Below are 17,828 nucleotides of genomic sequence, written 5' to 3'. Positions count from 1 at the left end.
GCAGGAACCACTAGAGCCCCCATCCCCTGCGACAGATGATGATGCCACGCAGGGGGATACCGACGACGAGGCGGGGTATTAAGGGCCTTGGCTTCCGTCGGCGGCCCCTTCAACCTACAGTTCAGGAAGATTCCGACATGCTTAACCCTGACAAAATCATGCACCCTCGCTCGGCGGGTTGGGTCCCCGGGGATAAGGTGGCCAGGTATGTGGCTAGCATGCTCCGGAAGCCCCTTGAAAAGGAGGCTCGAGGGTGTCTTTGTGCGGAATGCCCCAGGCCCTCGTTGGTGAATAACATTGCTTTTACGCCGGAGCTGGATCCCAAGATGGCCACTTTTATGGCTAAGTACATGAAGGATCCCAGGAAGGGCATTGACAGGTCCTGGCGATCCTCTCAAGATAAACTGCTTGACGCCATCGGTACCATGACAAAAATACCGGACATGGCAGAAGAGGCGAAGGTCTCGGGTCACCCATTTCCCCTGAAGTCCTTTCTAATTGGGCCCAGCGTGCTATCATTTTCATGGGCAATGCTAATTGTGCTTTGTCCACCGAGCAGCGCCGCTCACTTTTGATTAAGCTAGACCCTAAGCTAGGTGATTTGCCCTCCTTGGAGGTGGGAGCAGTTGCCCAAGGGGGCCTCTTTGGCGACCCCTCTGTTAATGAATTAGGGAAGTTTGTCTCAACTTTCACTTTACTGGACAAGGCCCAGTCCAGTATCAAGAAGGTCTTTTATCAGCGGGTTTTTCACGGGGCTGGGTGAGGCGGGGCCACTCGCCGGCTGCGGATTCCAACAAAACTCCACAAGGGGACATGGCTCTGGTTGTGGACAATACAACACCACAGCGAACTACACCTACTTCTATCCGACGCGAGGACAACTCTTGAGAGGATGCGAGGACTTTAAAGCCAATGCTGGCGGTAATTCCAACAGTAAGTGTGCTTCCAGCATCTCAGGCTTGCATTGGGGGTCGACTAGCGGCCTTTGAGGGCGCTTGGGAGGGCATAACTTCAGACGCATGGGTTCACCGGACCATTCAAGGTTTTCATATAGAGTTTCACGGAGACCCTAGGCATGAGACTCCTCCTCGGCTGATTTCTTTCAGAGCCCTCAATGCTCAGTTGATCGGCGAAAGAGGTCTCTGAGCTGCTCTGCAAGGGAGCCATTTGCCGATCAACGCCACATCCCCACGGTTTCCTCACTTATATTTTTTTGGGTGGACAAGGCTGACGGTGACCGGCATCCAGTTATCAGCCTCAGAGACTTCAACGGCTGGTTAGTTTATCGTCATTTCCAGATGGAAGGAATCCATCTGCTCCGAGACGTCCTCCTGACGTCTGACTGGATGGTGCACCTGAACTTGAAGGATGCCTATCTGGGGGTTCCCATCCATCCGCCACATTGTCAGTTTCTGAAGTTCTGATGGAAGGGTCTGGTGTTCGAGTTCACAGCCCTTCCATTTGGTCTTTCTTCAGCACCATGGTGTTTCATCAAGGTACTCCATCCGGCGGTGGAGTTTCTCAACGCTCAGGGCATTCGCATGATTGTATATTTAGATGATCTGCTCCTCATGGCACAGTGCCCTCGGATCCTTACCTCCCAGCTCCAGCAGACGGTATCTCTTTTGCAGGGCTTGGGGTTCGTGATCAACAAAGCCACTCCGGTTCTTCGACCTTCCCAAAAGGTAACCTTTCTTGGGTTTGTGATAGACTCCGTTCAAGCAACTCTGCGTCTCCCATCTTGGAAAATGGCGAAGATTCATCACGAGTTGCACCAAACGATTTCCTAACCTCACATTTCCTTAAGCTATTTAGTCCGGGTGGTGGGTCTTCTTTCCTCGTCGATTCAGGTGATCTTTTTGAAGCCCCTACACTACAGAGTGCTCCAACACCTCAAGGCGTTTAATCTGAAGAGGGGGAAATCCTACTACCATATAGTTCCCCTCTCAGAGAAAGCCAGGGAAGAGATAACATGGTGGTTGTCCCACATGGAGGCCTGGAACGGGCGTGTGATTTTTGGCTCGGTTCCATACCTTATCATAGAGTCCGACGCCAGCAGGTCAGATTGGGGCACGCGGTGCGGGGACTTTTCCACCGGACGAGCAACACCTCCCGGACGTAGGCGAATCTAGCAAAAGTTTTTGGGGGCTTCTGTCTGGATCATCACATTTCGGTCACAGCAGAGTATCTTCTGGGCCGGACCAATCAGGTTGGGGATTGGCACTCTCGGAACCTTTATGATTCCAGTCTCTGGAAGTTGGATCACCAAATCTTCCAATGGGTCCAGTCATTATGGGGTCCGTTCTCGGTGAACCTCTTTGTCTCCTGTTTGGACAATCAGGTTCCCCGGTTCTTCAGTTGGAGACCGGATCCGATGGAGATGGCCACGGATGCCTTCCTTCAGGACTGGACCACGGAGAGCGGGTATGCGTTTCCTCCTTTTTCCATGATAACGAGAACAGCTGCCCATATCCGCCTTCATGGGGGCTGAGGTGATCATTGTAACACCTTGTTGGAGGTCTCAAGTTTGGTTTCCGGTTCTACTGGAACTTTCTTAGGAATTTCCAATCCCACTACCCATGTGTCCTCACCTGCTTCGGAATCCGGACGGGATGCCGCACACAGGGATGGCTTCACCTCATGGTGTGGTGGCTTTCAGGCAACGTTGGTCGCTGCCAGGCCTATCGAAACAAGCTGCAACCCTCTTAGGCTGATAGTACCACGAAAGGTTATAGGTCCGCTTGGACAAGATGGGTTCGTTGGTGTCTTCGAAGAGATTTGGATCTCATGGTCTCGGATGTCGTTCATGTCTTGAATTTTCTAGCTGATTTAGTGTCTTATGGGCTGGCGTTTCGCTCAATAAATGTGATTTAGTCAGCGATTTCCGCGAGTCATGTCCCGCTAGATGGGAACCCAGTCGGGGAGCACCCTTTGGTCTTCAGACTCTTGCGCGGTAACCGGTTGTCTTTGCTCCCAGAACCTCGAAATTTGGTCCTTTGGGACGTTAACTTAGTTCTGAATCTCTTTTTATCTTGGCAGCCCAATAAATACCTTTTGTTAAAAGAACTGTCTTCTAAGTTGGCTATGCTGCTATGTTTTGTCTCATGCAGGTGAGTTTCTGATGTCTGAGCTTTAGACATTTCGCCAAGAACTTTTTTACAATAGGGCGTCGTACCAAGTCACATACCCGGACAGTCGTATCCGGCTTTTCGGGATACCCCTAAATTATGCGTTGTAGATTGTCTCAAGGCATATTAAGACTTGACCCTGGAATTCAGCCCTCCGGGTAAACAACAGCTCTTGATAGCACTCAGGAAACCCCACAAAGCTGTGTCTTTCCCTACAATTGCTAGATGGGTGCTTTGGGTCATGCAAGAAGCGGGCATTGATACAAAGCAGTTTGGTGCTCATTCAACTAGAGGAGCTATGGCCTCCAAGGCGTTTGCGCTGGGAGCGCGCCTGGAGGATTTGATGCGAGCAGCAGATTGGTCTTTGGACTCTACTTTCAAAAGGTTTTATTTTAAACCGGTCCTGGATGTGGCTCAGCTGGTAGTAAGTAATCTTTGAACTAGCATATTCTGAAGCCTCCGGTCCTGACATAGAATCGGAATTTGCCAAGCAGAATGAGGGTAAGTTCCAATTCTATTAAGTACACGGAGGCGTGGATTATCCCGCCCGGAACACGATGGTGCGAACCCACCCGTATTGTAGTAAGTAAGCACTTCTTTGTTTTTCCTGGTGTTTTGCTGACATTTTCTGTATTCAGCCTCATTTCTATGCTGTTGAGCTTGTGGTATTTTGCAGTTCTTAGAGGTTCTCAATGCCCTGACTTTATCTTTGTCCTTCCAGGAAATGATGGGTCTAAACAAGACCAGTGATGAATTGGCGTGACTCGCGCGAAGAAGGAGGAGAGACAAACATGGGACTATGTACCGAGAATACTGGAAATGGTGGAAGGACTATGGACTTACATTCCTCCCTGATTGTAGGGAGTTGTAGTTTTTTGATTTCTTGATAATGTGTTGTTAATCTTTCAGGCTGCTTGATTTTTGGATTGTAATAAAAGCGAAGAGAGATAAGCATAGTCCTCGCCTCCGTGTCCTTAATAGAATTGGAATTTACCCTCACTCTGCTTGTCAAATTCGATTCTTTCACTCACTCCCTCATTCCAGGATGTAGTGTCTTCAGACTGGGGCCTTTAGCTTCTCACCAAGAAGAGGTCTGTCTAGGAGCATATTCACTGGATCCAGGTTCTTCAGCATTTAGCACGCGTTTCGGCGCTTGGTACGATTTTATACTTGGACCCGCCAATCATGGCTACAGCTCAAATCCTTTTTCCTGGTATTCTCCTTGTTTCAAGTTCAAGCCGACATAGAATTTACCACAGACCTTTTTCTATCATTGTCTACACGGACTCTAAATTATATCCACATAAATGGGGTCTCCTGGATACTTCATGATCTTCAGTTGTGTACTGCTATAAAACTGTTTTTTGCACAGTTTTGAACTTGGCCAAAGGTTTTGACTTTTCGCACGAAACGGCTCAGAATGAGGTGGCTCAGATGGAGTTCACTGCTGCAGCGGGTACTGACACCTTCCCAGGTGACCTGGTGGCGATCACAGCAGAATTCCCAGTTATAAAAGTAACATATTGAGCAATCAAAGAAAACATAACTTATTTAAAGAGACATTTGTAATTTAACTGTACTGATCATGTGTATTTGCAAATACATGGCTTATTCTTAGAGACTGTTCCTACTGTAGCAGGTAAGGGCTGGGTTTACCCAGGCAACAGTCCCATGTAGGGGGGCTGCAAATCCATGGCTTATTCTTTGCAACCTGATCCTACTGGAGCTACTGGAGACTTATTATGGTATGACTGGATCCAAACTGAGTTGGCATGGTGTGCCACGTAACAATGGACTGGGCTGCAGCCCGAGTAATTACCGGTGACTGAGATCACATTCAGCATTTCACCTGTCACTTATTTTATACATTTTTATATACTTATGTGTGATGCCCTAAGTGCGACGGTTCTGCACAGACATGGGTCCCATGCTCATTGTGCCATTGGAGCCAAGCTACACCTGACTGAAGAGCCCCAATCAGGGCGATATCGGTCTTCGATTGCTTGTGTTACAGTACAGGAAGGACCAGGCATGACTGTTCGGGCTGGTCTGGTTCTACTGGATTTGGGTCAAGACTGATTTGCAGATGTGTAGGTCCAAATTGAGGCAACATGTTGTGTAAAAGAATATGGACTGAGATGCATCCTGACTAATTACCAGTGGCTGTGATTAATTCAAGCATTCCAACCATCACCTTTTTGTAGACTTTAGCACGCTGTTCTAAGTGCAATGGGCATGGCCAGACACGGGTCCCATGCTCACTGTGCCACTGGAGCTAAGCTATACCTGACTGAAGAGCCCCACTTAGGGCAAAACACGTCTTGGGGTGCTTGTGTTCTGGTTCAGGGAGGTTCTGGGCTGTCAGGTAGACAGATCTGCATGAAATATTCAATAAAAGTACATTCATATTGGGCTTCTCTTGGCAAGTTTTGTGCAGACACATCAAGCAGGGCAATGAGATTTACCGTTTTAACTCCCATAGGATTCTTTGCTCCAATATACTGAAAATAGGCTAAACAGAATTGCACCAAACTTGATGAGCAAATAGATCCTTACACAAGAAAGTCTGTTTGTGTGATTTGGCCTAAACCCGTTCAGTAGATTTTAGGTATTTAGCACTTAAAACGTGGCCGAATCTGAGCATGATGTGAATAGCTTAAAATGTAGAGGCATCTGGACAGCGTAAAACATTTATTTATGATTTGTAATTGCAATTGTAATTTTGATTTGTAGCGCGTGTTATCACCCAAGGTTCTCTAAGATTTGACTATAACTTAAGCTATAAATGAACACAAAATTTGTCATATGCACAGAATGTTTAGGTTACTCTTGTTTGTTGAAAGATGTGCGCAGATTTGACAAGGGGGCATAAAATTGCTCATTTGCTAATAATTATGGCATCATTTGACAAATCTACATAACATTTTGCTAACATGTAGCATGCAGAGTGTCCTGCGGGTATGGGAAGTTTCAGGTAGGCCCATCAAGGCAATACAAATGTATAGGGTGAGAACTGTTTCAAGTGCTAATAACTTTGGTGCTCTTTAATGAATATGCATGAAATTTTAAAGGCTGTTCACAAGGTAAACCCAAAGCAGGAATTATGGGTTTCATGACATTAGGGAGAGGGTTGAATAGTTGAAGGAGGGAGCCAACCAATACTTTATTTCTAAATAAAGTTAATCTTGATATTTTGAGTTTCATGCATAACCATCGAGTAGTGAACACTGAGTGGCGTGGTCACAAAAGCAGAATTTCCCATTTAGCCATCAAACTGAACCTTTGCTCTCCACAAAAAAAAGAAAGCTGTCCTGCAAGCTATGTTTAGCAAATTCATTGATAAAGGCACAAGGGATTTTACACACCTGCAGAAATGTACCCCTGGCACTGTGGTTTTGTTTACATACATTTTTAAAACAAATGCAGATGAAAAAATCTATGACATAAATCATATATACTTAAATATAATCTAATATTTATTACCATTGTTGATGGGGTGAGGAGCATCATGACCAACTTGAGTAAAGGCCCCCACCTCCACTTAGCAATGGTGGTACATAGCATATTACACCATGTGCATCTTCATGTATGGAAAATCCTATGGCTGGAAAAGTGATGTCCAGGTGATGTTGTTAAGCAAGGTGAGACTCCTTTACAAGGAAATTAAAAGAACAACGCTGAATATTAAACCAAAATAAGAGCAAGCAAATATTAGAACTGCTTAGAATGGCTGTATCCAGGTAAGTGCTAAAGTAATCAAAGAATAAATAAAATATGAAGAAAATTCATGAACAGTGTAGACTTAGCTGTGGCAGGTTACCGATAGAGGCACAGCACCTGCAAGAGGAGCTTCAGTGTTGTGAAAGAGATAAAGAAACAACATTAGCAGAGTTGGCCCATCGAAAGAGATAAAGAAACAAGAACATTAGCAGAGTTGGTCCATCAAAGGTTAAGAAAGTTGCTCATGGCTGAACCAATGAAGCTGATAATAATCCCACAAGTGTTAAGTATGTAACAGGTTCCTCAGAGATACCAGACCACTGAAGTATGAAGAAGCAATGGGTTGAGAAATAAGCAAACAACGTTTCACATTTAGGTCCCCTTTTACGATTATTCTTATGGGGGATAATTAATTGAATTTGTTTTAGTGGGAACAAAAACCACTACATTTGGTGGAAATGAGTAATCCCCACAAATTAAATGTATTTCTCTGAATATGCATTCTTCAGTATTCTGTATAATTAATAAGGGTGCGAGAGGAGGTGCAATGGTATCACCCATTGAGCCCCTGTGCCAAGTGGTGATCCACAACTGCAAACAAGCTCTGCAGCAAAACGCAAATTGACCAAGCAATCGTTGAATGTCCATTACAAAAACATTTTATTCAAAAAACATATCCCCTTGTTTCATCCATCTCCAGTGTCTCCTACAGTATTTATTAAAGGAGGCAGCGTTTAGTTATTTATTTATTTATTCGGCTTATAAAGCGCACTGTCACCTAGCAGGCATCCTGGCGCTGATGGCTACTTGAAGGGAAGGAGGGGGAGTCTGGCGGGCAACTGGAACTAGGCCTTAGGAAATAGCCAAGTTTTCACGCTTCTTCTGAAAGGGAGAACTTCCCTGATCTGCCTAATCGCCCAAGGGAGGCTGTTCCAGAGTTTGGCCGCTGCCACCCCAAAAGATCTTCCCCCAGACCTGGCTTTTTTAAACCTAGGTACTCTCACCAGTCTGGCCGATGAGGAGTGAAGCAGCCTGGTGGGAGTGAACCAAACACATTTAGATTGCATAACTCGGGTTCCTAGCCCATGGAGAGCCTTAAAAACAAGGCAGAGAGCCTTGAATTGAACTCTTTGCCTAAAGGGAAGCCAATGAAGTTCCACCAGAGCTGCAGAAGCAGATGATCTTCATGGCAGCCCTAAAACTAACTTGGCTGCAGCTGATTGGATTCTTTGGAGTCTATCCAACAGGAAGCCAGGGGATTCAAGTAAGAGGGCATTGCAGTAATCGAGCCTACTCAAGATAGTACATCTGGCCACTAAAGCCTGTGCGTGGAAGGGCAAAAAAGGTAAGATCTTCCGAAGGGACCTGATAATTGCAAAGCAACAAGTAGTTGTTTTCGCAATCTGCGCTTCCATGGAAAGCTTATTATCCAACATAATACCCAGATTGCGGACAGTTTTAACTGGGCGCACGTTGATCGATGTTTCAGGAGGCCAGAAAATACTAGGGAGATGATGAGGAATCCTGTTCCCTGCACAGAAGAGCACCTCGGTCTTGCCAGCATTAAATTGAAGGGAATTGTTCTGTAGCCAGCCGGCCGTATCCCGCAAGCACTCTTGAAACACCTCCAGCGGCGTAGAGTCCACACCCTCAAAGGAGAGAATAAGCTGAGTGTCGTCCGCATAGTTAATAAGTCGTGTGGCTGTGTAGATCTTCATGGCTCGAGCTTTGAGGTGCAGCAATATGGTCTGGGTTTCCATTTTTAGGTCTAGCTAAAGCATTCCCTGCTCAGTGAACTGTGTTTAGTGTTTCATGGGAGGGATTGCACTCTGCACCTTGTGTAGATCTGCCAAACAGTGTTTTAAAGGTGCAGGAAGGGAGCTGTCCTGTTTACCATCTGCTTGCCTAAACATAGGAAATTGCTCTTGCAAAAGATTTGACGTACCACTAAGGTTATGCGAATGTATTATGTTTTCTTGGTTGAAGACGTTTTCTATACAAAAAGAAGACTTGGTTCATGAGCGGGACCAAGAGCTGTCATATTCATATTTGACCATTGGCTGGATTCACCGCGATAATTAAACGTTACTGGTGACGTTTTGGGCAAAACATGATTTCAAGGCTGACAAGCTTCAAATGTGAATGTCTTTACATTTTGCAAACCTGGAAGGGCTTGTGAGACTCTGCCCTGAGCATGGAGAGAAGCCTCTGTCCGGTGCCCGGAGCCCTGACCTGGGTACCCGTCCCGAGGTACCCGGGTTTCCTTTACAGGCGCACCACCATTAGAATGGAAGAACATCACCCCACTTACATACCCGAGTTGAAAAATAAAATGGTAATTTATTACCATTTTATTTTTCATCCTCCTGTCCCGAATCGATCGTTAGGACAGGGATAGGACTTAGTGAGAGCAGGAGCAGGGAGGTGGGTGGGCTCTATGTGCACTTTTCAAAGTGCGCATGTCCATTGGCCGGCCCTCTTGAGACGGTCATCCCGACATGCGCACTTTAAAACCTCTAAATCAGCTGTTATAAGACAGCATGATTAGAGCAAGTGCAGGTTTCCAGAGCTCCGTGGAGCGCTGAGTGAGGCTGCTCCATCCAATTAGTGCGCTGCTCTCACAGCATGAGAGCAGCGCCAGCATGAGAGCAGCACCAGGAATGGTCAAGGGAGTTTCCTGGTGGCCAGGATACAGTTGCTATAGATCTGAACAGGAGTTTATATGCGCTCGCACCCTTTTATTCTTATATTTTTGGATTTTATGTGAGCGCCTGCATATGCCCCTCCCCCTGTTGATGCCAGCCGCCACTGCCTATACAGACCGCTTACTGGTGCTTCTTTAAGCAGATACCCAATGTGGAGCATGAGCCACCCCTCCCCCAATCTAGCAGTTTGCTGCCCTGGTTAGGGATAGGGAAAGTGGATCTGCTCGGTGCGTATAGCCCTTGCCGTCAGGGCAGGTCGATCACAAGGGAAGCGTCACATAGTTCCCACTGGGGCTTCTTTAAACTGAGCTCTCTGAGGAGCGCAAAGCTCCTCCTGGTGTGGAGGAAGTCTGCCCTGAGTAGGGAAGACTCCTCTGTGTGGTGCCTGGTACCCTCGCCCATATGACCCAGGCATCCTGACAGTGTTCATGGAGTTCCCACTGAAATTACTTTGAGCTGAATGCGCAAGAGGAGGTCAACACTCCTCGTTGGCCAGACATCACCTTAGATAGGAAATGTGCCTCTGCATGTTGCCTGGAACACTGGTCCGGGGACCCTGCTCCAGCACACAGGCCATCTTCATGGAGCTCCCGCTGCAAATTATTCAAGCTGTAGCTGCGCAGGAGCATGAGACTCCTCCCTGGTCTGGCCACAGCCTGCCTTATGTAGAGCGGATGCTTCTGCCTGGAGTCTTAGCTTGGCATAACAGGCTGAAGTACATGGGCAGCCTTTACATACCACTCACTGAGGAACAGGCCACACCCTGGCCCTTACTGGAACTGCCAGCCCAGTCGATCGACCTGGGTTGTCTTCCAATTTTCTGAAACCCAGGTCTCAAAATCATGGAGATTTAATCCCCCAGACCCTTTTACCCCTCCTTGGAAAGTCATTTTTCTGTTTTATTCTATTTATTCTGTACAACTTATACAATTTATAAAGCGCATGGCTACCCGAATTGGGCCTTGCAGGGCTAAATAGGTCAGGCACAGAACACTTATAACTAAGTCACACAAAAAGACAGAATACTCATAACTAAGTCACACAAAAAGCCAAGTATTAAGAAGTTTCCTAAATGTGAGCTTGTGTATAGCCATCCACAGTGTCAAAGGAAGAAGATTCCAAAGTTTGCAAACCAAAAATGAACAGGACCGACCTCCCTTCTACTTTTAGAGTCTAAGGGTTCACTGCTAGGTGTGAAGTGGAAGATCTCAGAGATCTTGCTGGACTGTAAGGATGTACCAGATAATGCGCAGACCCTCTTTATTATAAGCATGATATGCAATAAATAGTGCTTTGATTTGGCTCCTTTTTTATAGGAAGCCAGTTGATCGAAGAGCCTGAAGCACATTGATGTCTAGGCAGCCTAAATAAAAGATGTGCTGCTGAGTTTTGCACAATCTGTTTAGTATATATCATGAGCTTCCCAAGTGCACTGTATTCCTGTAGCCCATGCAGGAGGTTACTCAGGTCCGGAGAATGGTCCTCCGAGTAGATTTTGGTAGGATTTCTAGAATTTTTCTCAGCAATCTTAAGATACCAAATCAGCCAGCTGCATGTTTCTTTACCTGCGTCTCAAAGGAAAGCTTGATGTCCAGCCACATTACTAGATTTTTAACAGTAGGTTTAAGTTGGGCCAGAGAACCCAAAGAATCTGGCCAGCAATCTGTAGTCCAGAAATGTAAGGTATTGCTCATTACCATGACTTCCATTTGATTGTCCATTGAGGTTTAAGCAACATTTAGCCATCCATTTTGCTACTGATTTAAGACATGGTGCAAGTTGTGCTGATTAGAATCTTCTTCTGGTGTAGAGAGATAACAATGTGGGTATCATCCACATAGACAACCAGTGAGAGACAGAATGATTGTACAATATCTGCAAGTGGACGGACGTACAGATTGAACAGCTTTGGTCTCAAAGAGACCCCAGAAGCAATCCACATTTAGGAGGAAGGGGGTCTGAATAGAAATGTTTATTATATACCTGGAGACTTCGACATTCCAGATAAGAGGCAAGCCAGGTTAGTTACCTATGAGTTCCGTAATCTCTCCAGCAGGATTGCATGAGACACAGTGTCAAACGCAGCACTGAGATCTAGCAAAATCAGAGCCGTTGAGTCCCCGTGGTCCAATGTTATTTTCAGGTCTTCCACGGCTGCCAGAAGAGCTGTCTCAGTACTATGACCAGGGCAAAATCATGTTTGAGAAGGATAAAAAAGAACATTCTTCTCCAAAAACCCAGATAATTGAGTATTCACATGTTACTCTAAACTCTTGCTGAGGCAAGAAAGCAGGGAACTAGGCTGGTAGTTTGCTCCTAGTAGAGGATCAAAGGAAGATCTTTTTAGTAGTGGTTTTACCACTGCATGTTTCTAAGCCTTAGGAAATATCCCACTCAAAAGGGAGAGATTCAGGACCCCTTTTAGAACTGTGTGCTTGGTTGAAACTATAAGGAGGAGCAGGATCCAGTGGTGAGCCAAAATTTACTTCATTCATTAAGGCAACTTGATCCTTCTCTATAACAGGAGACAAAGCAGGAAGGATCTCCATAGTAGTACGAGATTGGCTTCATGATTCAGCAGTCATCGATCCAATTATCTGGTCCAGGAAGGTGGCATACATGTCCAAGATTTTCTTAGAGAAGAAATTAGCTAAGTCATTGCAAAGGACAGTGTTGTTACTGAAACTTTTCCAGCTGGATCAGTCAAAGAATTTACTATTGCAAACACCTATTTGTCTGAATAAGCCGCCTTAGCATTTTTTTGTGCATAATATGCTGCCTGCGTACTCCTAATAGTGTTATGATACTTCATGACTACTCTCCTATAATCAATCTTACTGCTGGTGTCATATGGTTTCATCCATTTCCTTTCTAATAATTTACACTTCTTTAATAACTCTTGTTGAATGGTTGAACCAAGGTGCTGGTCCCTTAGGTCTAGCATTCAAACGCTTCTTTAACAGAGCAGTCAACGCTATGCCTTGCTAAGTTGGGGTGTAGTCTTGAACTGCACTGGAGGTATTGTTATCCATTTTTAATCAAATTCAATGTTATAATTTTTTAAGAACCAACATACCTTGGGCCAGATGTATCAAGATTACATTTTGCGAGTCTATTTTAGCGAATTTTACCGATTTGCTATTATAGACTCGCAAAATGCAATGTATGAAGGCTTCTGCAACAAGGAAGAACGCGTGAAGTCCAAAGATGATCAACACGTTCAGGAAAACAAACCAAAACCTCAATTTACCAAAAAGAAGGTAGCAGGTCTTAAAAATCAGACATGCAGAGGACCTTGAGGACACAACTCAAGAACGGAGAATGGGCTCAGACAATGTTGGACAGCACAGCAGAAGTAACAATAACTCGCCAGAACCTGAAGGGACTTCTGGAGACAGTGGACTTGAATGAAGACATTCAAGTTGAAACTGCAGATATCAAGGTTAGCGCTCCACAAAGGGTATATGAGATAACACTCCAGATGGAGGGGAACATACCAAGAAAAGCGAAAGCACTCTTTTGGGAGCAACTTTTGAGGGGTTATGACATACCTCTAGAAGAAAAAGACTGGCCACCAGAATTTGTCAGGGGATGCCCTCAAGGCAAAGACATCATTATGCCAGCCTTCTCTGACCATATTTCAGTACATTTAAAATATACTGATGCCAGGAAATGGGAAGTGGCCCAAGCTCATGTATTATACAAAAATCATGTAGGATGGGATGAGGACTCACCTCACCAAGGTCTTCTTATTGCCACCTTATTGCTCGTACAGGCAGATATGCTGCCAGTCCCTGTATGAAGCGAGTGGTTCCAGAGGTATGGAAGCAGGCAGTGGTGACTCCCCTGCTTAAGAAATACTCTCTGGACCCTACAATTCCAGCAACTTTTAGACCCATCTCCCTCCTGCCATACCTGGTTAAAATTCTGGAAAAAGCAGAAAGCTTGACAAAATGCTTTCCCCCACAATCAAACAGTCAGCGCGTAATGTGTCGAGCGGACAGCGTGTGATGTTAGGTATTAGAAGTCAAGGTTCATATGGCCATGTCTGAATTGGGATGGCGGAGTGAGCTAAAGAATGATGATGGATTAAACCCAGATCGGTTCACTGGGGGTGAGTGTTTGATTTGCTCAAATGTTACTTCATCCCCTTTAATATCGCTTTGTTCGCCCTAAGTTGGCAGGGTATGCCCAGACATGGGTCCCTTGCTCACTTTGCCACTGGATTCAAGCAAGCCTGGCTGATGACAGCTGATTAGCCAGAAACCGGTCCCAGGATGCTTCTTTCCGGTCCAGGGAAGACATGGCTTGGCAGTGCAGGCTGGACTGTTCCCATGAGGCACAGGGTCAGACTGATTTGCATTTGACCATGTCTGAACTGGGGTGGTGGATTTAGCTAAAGAATGATGATGGATTAAACCCAGATCAGTTGACTGGGGGTGAGTGTTTGATTTGCTCAAACGCTCCGTCCATCATCCCCTTTGGTATCGCTTTGTTCGCCCTAAGTTGGCAGGGTATGCCCAGACATGGGTCCCTTGCTCACTTTGCCACTGGGTTCAAGCAAGCCTGGCTGATGACAGCTGATTAGCCAGAAACCGGTCCCAGGATGCTTCTTTCCGGTCCAGGGAAGACATGGCTGGACTGTTCCCATGAGGCACAGGGTCAGACTGATTTGCATTTGACCATGTCTGAACTGGGGTGGTGGATTTAGCTAAAGAATGATGATGGATTAAACCCAGATCAGTTGACTGGGGGTGAGTGTTTGATTTGCTCAAACGCTCCGTCTATCATCCCCTTTGGTATCGCTTTGTTCACCCTAAGTTGGCAGGGTATGCCCAGACGTGTTTCCCTTGCTCACGTTGCAACTGGATTCAAGCCAGCCTGGCTGGTGACGGCTGATTAGCCAGAAACCGGTCCCAGGATGCTTGTTTCCGGTCCAGGGAAGACATGGCTTGGCAGTTCGGGCTGGACTGTTCCCATGAGGCACAGGGTCAGACTGATTTGCATATGAACATGTCTGAACTGGGGTGGTTGAGTGAGCTAAAGAATGATGATGGATTAAACCCAGATCAGATGACTGGGGTGAGTGTTTGATTTGCTCAAACGCTCCATCCTTCAGCCCCTTTCGTATCGCTTTGGAGTCCGGCGTGAGCTTCGAAGATGCAGACCGGCAAATGCTTTGTTGCTGTCAGTTTGAACAGGCGAGTCACTGCTTGACTCCAAGGGAGATTCTTCCGTCTTCTAGTCATGTAGAATGTCGAAGTTCCAGGATATATGTTGCAGAGTTTGGTCCAGCTGTAATCTGCAGTCCTTAGGACTGGGGTGCCATACTTAACTAAGAAAGGGGGTTGGACATACTCTGGGGACCCACCTATGGGAGGGTCTGGGAAGAGGGGTGGTCACACCCATTCCCTTTGTCCAGTCTCGTCCCAGAGCAGGGGCTGAGTGCCCCTGCAACCAGTTTGAACTGGACTATGCACAGGGACACCAAATGTGCCCCAGCACTGTATGAAAAGCACTCTCTGAGTGCCCCCCACAGCCCCAATACACTAAAGCCTGTCTGGGAAGTGGTTACACCTCCCTGTGACAGGAAACCTATTGTCCAGGCTTCCCTTGCCGGAGTTTCATCCAGCAGCAGGAGGGCAGACCCATGTCTGTGGCTGCAGCATCCATTTTGTGATGCTAGGGTTCTTTTAGACTATTACCGGTTAGAACAGTGTGTACATGTCGCTCCCTCTAGAAGGATGGAATTCTACCCCCGCTGCTTGGACTGGCGGGGGGGAGGGGTAGGATTCCAAAGTATTTGATACCAAAAACGACATGTTTGGATGCAGCCATTCCAAAGTTAGCATTTACAGCGAGGATATAATGCACTTAAGAGTATATGGTCTGGCTGCATCACAGAACAGCTTCAGATAATAGATTCCGAAAGGTGCAGAGGGGTCCTGCTCATGCATGGGCACCCTCTCACACAAAACCAAGCACTCTGCCTTCAGGATACATAAGGCCTGCCATAGGAGTGACTTAAAGGTTTACACGTGTCAGTGATTAAAGGTAGATATAGGTAACATATATCTTCGTAAGGGGTGCATGCACCACCTTACCCAGTCTGAAGTAGCAGACCTGTGCTGTCATTTTGGGAGGCTTCTCAGGGGTGGAAAAATACATGCTTCAGCCCCTGGTAGGCCTCTGGGGTACCTATGCCCTTAGTACCTAAGGTACCATATACTAGTGACTCACAAGGTTACCCCAGTAACCAAACTGTAGTGTACCTAAAGTACATGCAATCATTTTAGAGAGGAAGCAGCTAGGCTGGGGTCTTGGTTAGCAGTACCCCAGCCAGACTAAAGTCGAAAAACTGTGAAACACCAGCAAAAAGTGGGGGGTAATCATAGTAAGCAGATCCTACTCTCCAACCCCCCCCCCCTCAAACGCAGGGACATTAAACTAACCTTGACCATTTGAGTCTTCATGTTCTGAGTGGAAATATCTGGAGAGCCCATCTGCATTGGCATGGTTACTCCCAGGTCTATGTTCTACTGTATAGTCCATCCACTGTAGGGAAATGGACCACCACAAACATTTGGGGGTTTTCACCTTTCATCTGTTTTAGCCATAAGAGGGGATTATGGTCAGTCTGAATAGTGAAGTGAGTGCCAAACAAGTATGGCCTCAGCTTCTTTAGAGCACAAACCACAGCAAAGGCCTCTCTTTCTCAATAGCTGACCAACGCTTCTCTCTAGGGGTCAGCCTTCTGCTAATGAAATCTCCTGGCTGGTCCTGACCTTCATCATTCACTTGTGACAGCACAGCCCCTACCCCCAACTCAGATGCATCTGTTTGGACAATGAATTCTCTGGAGTAGTTAGGACTTTGCAAAATTGGTGCAGTGCACATGGCCTGCTTCATGTCATCAAATGCCTTTTGACAGATGACTGTCCACTGAACTTTCTTAGGCATTCTTTTAGAAGTTAAGTCATTCAGGGGTGTCACAATGGATCCATACCCATTGACAAATCTTCTGTAGTACCCAGTCAGGTCAAAGAAAGCTCTGACTTGAGTCTGGGTAGTGGGACAACGCAGTCCATGAAGGTCTGGATTTTGCTCTGCAATGGTTGAACCTGGCCTCCACCTACAAGGTGGCCCCCGTACACAACCTGACTCTGCCCTATCTGGCACTTGGTAGCCTTGATAATAAGGCCTGCCTTCTGCAGGGTCTCTAAACCATTTCGTAGGTGGACCAGGTGATCCTCCCAGGTGGAGCTAAAGACAAAAATATCATCTAGATATGCTGAACTATAGTCATCCAGGCCTGTTAGGACTTTGTTCACCAACCTTTGAAAAGTGGCAGGTGCATTTTTCAAACCAAAGGTTATTACCACAAATTGATAGTGCCCACTAGGGGTAGAAAATGCTGTTTTGGCTTTTGCATCATCAGCTAGTCTGATCTGTCAGTAGCCAGCTTAAGATCAAATGTGCTCGGAAATCTGGCTGAGGCCAACATATCTATGAGCTCATCTGCTCTTAGGATTGGATGGGCATCAGTCCTAGTGACTGCATTGAGACCCCTGTAGTCAACACAAAACCTCAACTCTCTCTTACCACCCTGGGTGTGAGGGTTTGGTACCAAGACCACTGGACTAGCCCAATGGCTATCTGAGGGTTCAATAACTCCTAAATCCAACATTTTCTGAACTTCTGTCCTGATACAATCCCTGACATGATCAGGTTGCTTGTAAATCTTATTTTTAACTGCCAGACTGTCCCCAGTGTCCACTTCATGAGTGCACCAGGTAGTCTGACTTGAAGTCAGAGAAAACATGTTCCTATGCTGATTGAGCACCTATCTACAATCAGCTTGTTGCTGGGGGGTAGTGAGGCTGCCTGCCAAGGCTACACTATCCACTGACCCATCATCAGGGTTCTGTGAGAGCAGATCAGGAAGTGGATCACTCTCTTCTTCCTGTCCCTCATCAGTAACCACGAGCAAGCCCATGTCTGCCCTGTCAACATAAGGTTTCAATCTGTTGACATTAAGCACGCTATGGGGCTCCTGGGAGTTCCTAGGTCCACCAGATAGGTAACCTCTCCCTTTTGTTCAACAATAGTGTGGGGTCCACTCCACTCCACTTGTCTTGGAGAGCTTCTGGGGCCACAGAATCCAACACCCACACTTTCTGTCCTGGCTGGTAAACAGTCAGTACAGCTTTTTGGTCATGCCAAGAATTCTGTAATTCCTGTCTAGCCTAAAGGGTTTTAGTTGCATTTTTCACTT

The sequence above is a fragment of the Lissotriton vulgaris genome, chromosome 2_1 (assembly GCF_964263255.1).
Source record: "Lissotriton vulgaris chromosome 2_1, aLisVul1.2, whole genome shotgun sequence".
Taxonomy (NCBI): domain Eukaryota; kingdom Metazoa; phylum Chordata; class Amphibia; order Caudata; family Salamandridae; genus Lissotriton; species Lissotriton vulgaris.
The sequence above is the reverse complement of the archived record's forward strand: the minus strand, read 5'-3'. Positions refer to the sequence as shown.